The following is a 5,000-nucleotide window of genomic DNA, read 5'->3' as shown; positions in this document are numbered from 1 at the left end:
GCTATGTAGAGCATACAAATGAGCTTTAAACTCATGAGGAAAGAGGTTTGTATGCAAAAAGGAAAACAAAAGCATATCGTACTCATAAAATTCTCAATATATAGATTCCAAAAAAGTGCTTCCAGCGAAAAGAGCTGAAAGAACACTATGGGATGTAAACCTGAATACCTTTCAATAATATGTTCTCCATCTATGCATACCACCTACATGATAAAAATCATCTCAGGTGAATGGATGACCGCGTGGCCTAATGGATAAGGCGTCTGACTTCGGATCAGAAGATTGAGGGTTCGAGTCCCTTCGTGGTCGTTTTTGGCCAATGGTCACACAATCTGCTTTACATTCAGAGTGGAGAAAGTATTTTCCAATACTCTTGTAGTCCTCACTTTCTCATTACTAATCATTAATACAGTGGAGTACAAACTGTAAACTCATTCAGGCTGCATCTTCAGTCTAACAACTTGTGCATTTTAGTGGCATTAAAAAGTGCTTCTATGCCGACGCACTGAATATGTAATAGGTTTGCAGAATTTTGACGTGACAGAATGGGTTTTTAGCTTAAGTGTGTGTAGAAGAACTGCAAGGTGTGTGCCTATGTGTGCATAGAGGGGTACATGTGTAAAATCTGTATGATTTGGGCAGTTAAAGTGCTGATTTTGCCTCCGAGTAAGAAAAGTACTACACAAAATGTATAAAGGATCGGCACATTGGCTGCCTTTGCTGATGCCCCCGTTGCCTAATTTGTAGTGCAATGGTTAAGTTGCAGAGTGTGGTTGAACTTGGTTAGGAGACTAAGTGCCTCTTTCCGTGTCCTACTGATGATAAGGATGGCTTGAAACCATTTTCTAAGCCCAGTATATTGAGAAAAGAAGTAAGTGAAGAAGAAGTGTGGAGTCGAAAGTGGTTCTCCAATTTTTCTCCACTTGCTAAAATTGCAAAGTCTCCATTATAGCATAGAAGAGAGCGTTAAAGTCGGGGATGGAAGAGGATGAAAATGGGAAGTTTACTTATAGAGAGAAGTGAGAAATGCCCTGTGTGCACACACCGGTGTCTGACCATAGAATACATTTAAATAATGCCTCTAGAAAAGTGCTATGCATGTGTGCCTCAGTGGCCTAATGGATAAGGCACTGGCCTCCTTAGCCAGGGATTGTGGGTTCGAGTCTCATCTGAGGTGATAACAAAAATTTTGCCTCTTTCTTTTCCAGAAAATTAGGTAGATTTATTACATGCTTCCTCTCGGAAGTTTATGAGGGATTAGGTACTTTGAAACTGTCCCGTTTTACTTGTGTACACTTCACAGTCATGTTAGTGTTCTGAAACTGCAAAGTAGATTTTCAAATGCCTATTTTTGTGAGATGCATTTTCGACCGGCCAGAACATATTCCTTTGGAAAAATGATTTGAATTGGATTGGTGTGAATCTTGTTTCTAGAGGTGGTGACAGGCTTTCAGCTACTTGAATAGGTCAAGCCAGGATTCATAAAACTTATACAACCTATGTGAGTGTGAAAAATTAGCATATGCAGGAAGGAGCAATTTGTACTACTTTCAAAACAGTTTCACTCCACGTCTGGAAACGTCCAGAGCTATGTAGAGCATACAAATGAGCTTTAAACTCATGAGGAAAGAGGTTTGTATGCAAAAAGGAAAACAAAAGCATATCGTACTCATAAAATTCTCAATATATAGATTCCAAAAAAGTGCTTCCAGCGAAAAGAGCTGAAAGAACACTATGGGATGTAAACCTGAATACCTTTCAATAATATGTTCTCCATCCATGCATACCACCTACATGATAAAATTCATCTCAGGTGAACGGATGACCGTGTGGCCTAATGGATAAGGCGTCTGACTTCGGATCAGAAGATTGAGGGTTCGAGTCCCTTCGTGGTCGTTTTTGGCCAATGGTCACACAATCTGCTTTACATTCAGAGTGGAGAAAGTATTTTCCAATACTCTTGTAGTCCTCACTTTCTCATTACTAATCATTAATAAAGTGGAGTACATACTGTAAACTCATTCAGGTTGCATCTTCAGTCTAACTACTTGTGCATTTTAGTGGCATTAAAAAGTGCTTCTATGCCGACGCACTGAATATGTAATAGGTTTGCAGAATTTTGACGTGACAGAATGGGTTTTTAGCTTAAGTGTGTGTAGAAGAACTGCAAGGTGTGTGCCTATGTGTGCATAGAGGGGTACATGTGTAAAATCTGTATGATTTGGGCAGTTAAAGTGCTGATTTTGCCTCCGAGTAAGAAAAGTACTACACAAAATGTATAAAGGATCGGCACATTGGCTGCCTTTGCTGATGCCCCCGTTGCCTAATTTGTAGTGCAATGGTTAAGTTGCAGAGTGTGGTTGAACTTGGTTAGGAGACTAAGTGCCTCTTTCCGTGTCCTACTGATGATAAGGATGGCTTGAAACCATTTTCTAAGCCCAGTATATTGAGAAAAGAAGTAAGTGAAGAAGAAGTGTGGAGTCGAAAGTGGTTCTCCAATTTTTCTCCACTTGCTAAAATTGCAAAGTCTCCATTATAGCATAGAAGAGAGCGTTAAAGTCGGGGATGGAAGAGGATGAAAATGGGAAGTTTACTTATAGAGAGAAGTGAGAAATGCCCTGTGTGCACACACCGGTGTCTGACCATAGAATACATTTAAATAATGCCTCTAAAAAAGTGCTATGCATGTGTGCCTCAGTGGCCTAATGGATAAGGCACTGGCCTCCTTAGCCAGGGATTGTGGGTTCGAGTCCCATCTGAGGTGATAACAAAAATTTTGCCTCTTTCTTTTCCAGAAAATTAGGTAGATTTATTACATGCTTCCTCTCGGAAGTTTATGAGGGATTAGGTACTTTGAAACTGTCCCGTTTTACTTGTGTACACTTCACAGTCATGTTAGTGTTCTGAAACTGCAAAGTAGATTTTCAAATGCCTATTTTTGTGAGATGCATTTTCGACCGGCCAGAACATATTCCTTTGGAAAAAATGATTTGAATTGGATTGGTGTGAATCTTGTTTCTAGAGGTGGTGACAGGCTTTCAGCTACTTGAATAGGTCAAGCCAGGATTCATAAAACTTATACAACCTATGTGAGTGTGAAAAATTAGCATATGCAGGAAGGAGCAATTTGTACTACTTTCAAAACAGTTTCACTCCACGTCTGGAAACGTCCAGAGCTATGTAGAGCATACAAATGAGCTTTAAACTCATGAGGAAAGAGGTTTGTATGCAAAAAGGAAAACAAAAGCATATCGTACTCATAAAATTCTCAATATATAGATTCCAAAAAAGTGCTTCCAGCGAAAAGAGCTGAAAGAACACTATGGGATGTAAACCTGAATACCTTTCAATAATATGTTCTCCATCCATGCATACCACCTACATGATAAAATTCATCTCAGGTGAACGGATGACCGCGTGGCCTAATGGATAAGGCGTCTGACTTCGGATCAGAAGATTGAGGGTTCGAGTCCCTTCGTGGTCGTTTTTGGCCAATGGTCACACAATCTGCTTTACATTCAGAGTGGAGAAAGTATTTTCCAATACTCTTGTAGTCCTCACTTTCTCATTACTAATCATTAATAAAGTGGAGTACATACTGTAAACTCATTCAGGTTGCATCTTCAGTCTAACTACTTGTGCATTTTAGTGGCATTAAAAAGTGCTTCTATGCCGACGCACTGAATATGTAATAGGTTTGCAGAATTTTGACGTGACAGAATGGGTTTTTAGCTTAAGTGTGTGTAGAAGAACTGCAAGGTGTGTGCCTATGTGTGCATAGAGTGGTACATGTGTAAAATCTGTATGATTTGGGCAGTTAAAGTGCTGATTTTGCCTCCGAGTAAGAAAAGTACTACACAAAATGTATAAAGGATCGGCACATTGGCTGCCTTTGCTGATGCCCCCGTTGCCTAATTTGTAGTGCAATGGTTAAGTTGCAGAGTGTGGTTGAACTTGGTTAGGAGACTTAGTGCCTCTTTCCATGTCCTACTGATGATAAGGATGGCTTGATACCATTTTCTAAGCCCAGTATATTGAGGAAAGAAGTAAGTGAAGAAGAAGTGTGGAGTCGAAAGTGGTTCTCCAATTTCTCTCCACTTGCTAAAATTGCAAAGTCTCCATTATAGCATAGAAGAGAGTGTTAAAGTCGGGGATGGAAGAGGATGAAAATGGGAAGTTTACTTATAGAGAGAAGTGAGAAATGCCCTGTGTGCACACACCGGTGTCTGACCATAGAATACATTTAAATAATGCCTCTAGAAAAGAGCTATGCATGTGTGCCTCAGTGGCCTAATGGATAAGGCACTGGCCTCCTAAGCCAGGGATAGTGGGTTCGAGTCCCATCTGAGGTGATAACAAAAATCCTGCCTCTTTCTTTTCCAGAAAATTAGGTAGATTTATTACATGCATCCTCTCGGAAGTTTATGAGGGATTAGGTACTTTGAAACTGTCCCGTTTTACTTGTGTACACTTCACAGTCATGTTAGTGTTCTGAAACTGCAAAGTAGATTTTCAAATGCCTATTTTTGTGAGATGCATTTTCGACCGGCCAGAACATATTCCTTTGGAAAAAATGATTTGAATTGGATTGGTGTGAATCTTGTTTCTAGAGGTGGTGACAGGCTTTCAGCTACTTGAATGGGTCAAGCCAGGATTCATAAAACTTATACAACCTATGTGAGTGTGAAAAATTAGCATATGCAGGAAGGAGCAATTTGTACTACTTTCAAAACAGATTCACTCCACGTCTGGAAACATCCAGAGCTATGTAGAGCATACAAATGAGCTTTAAACTCATGAGGAAAGAGGTTTGTATGCAAAAAGGAAAACAAAAGCATATCGTACTCATAAAATTCTCAATATATAGATTCCAAAAAAGTGCTTCCAGCGAAAAGAGCTGAAAGAACACTATGGGATGTAAACCTGAATACCTTTCAATAATATGTTCTCCATCCATGCATACCACCTACATGATAAAAATCATCTCAGGTGAATGGATG

At 39.7% G+C, this 5,000-nt stretch overlaps 5 non-coding genes across 5 annotated transcripts in view; all 5 read left to right on the top strand.

The window, feature by feature from the left end:
* The first annotated feature begins 236 nt into the window (after nt 1–236).
* On the top strand, nt 237–309 carry TRNAR-UCG (transfer RNA arginine (anticodon UCG)). The gene has a single exon. It is a non-coding gene; the product is annotated as a tRNA-Arg (tRNA).
* Nucleotides 310–1,823: 1,514 nt separating this feature from the next.
* Nucleotides 1,824–1,896, top strand: TRNAR-UCG (transfer RNA arginine (anticodon UCG)). The gene has a single exon. It is a non-coding gene; the product is annotated as a tRNA-Arg (tRNA).
* Nucleotides 1,897–3,411: 1,515 nt separating this feature from the next.
* On the top strand, nt 3,412–3,484 carry TRNAR-UCG (transfer RNA arginine (anticodon UCG)). Its single transcript has one exon. It is a non-coding gene; the product is annotated as a tRNA-Arg (tRNA).
* Nucleotides 3,485–4,279: 795 nt separating this feature from the next.
* Nucleotides 4,280–4,352, top strand: TRNAR-CCU (transfer RNA arginine (anticodon CCU)). Its single transcript has one exon. It is a non-coding gene; the product is annotated as a tRNA-Arg (tRNA).
* Nucleotides 4,353–4,999: 647 nt separating this feature from the next.
* The window catches only part of TRNAR-UCG (transfer RNA arginine (anticodon UCG)), a 73-nt gene continuing 72 nt past the window's right edge, over nt 5,000 (top strand). The window contains exon 1 of the tRNA in view: nt 5,000. This exon is cut by the window's right edge and continues 72 nt beyond it. This is a non-coding gene — a tRNA (tRNA-Arg).

This window comes from Triturus cristatus, chromosome 4_1, assembly GCF_964204655.1.
Source record: "Triturus cristatus chromosome 4_1, aTriCri1.1, whole genome shotgun sequence".
Lineage (NCBI taxonomy): Eukaryota > Metazoa > Chordata > Amphibia > Caudata > Salamandridae > Triturus > Triturus cristatus.
This window is presented reverse-complemented; position numbering and strand designations above follow the sequence as displayed.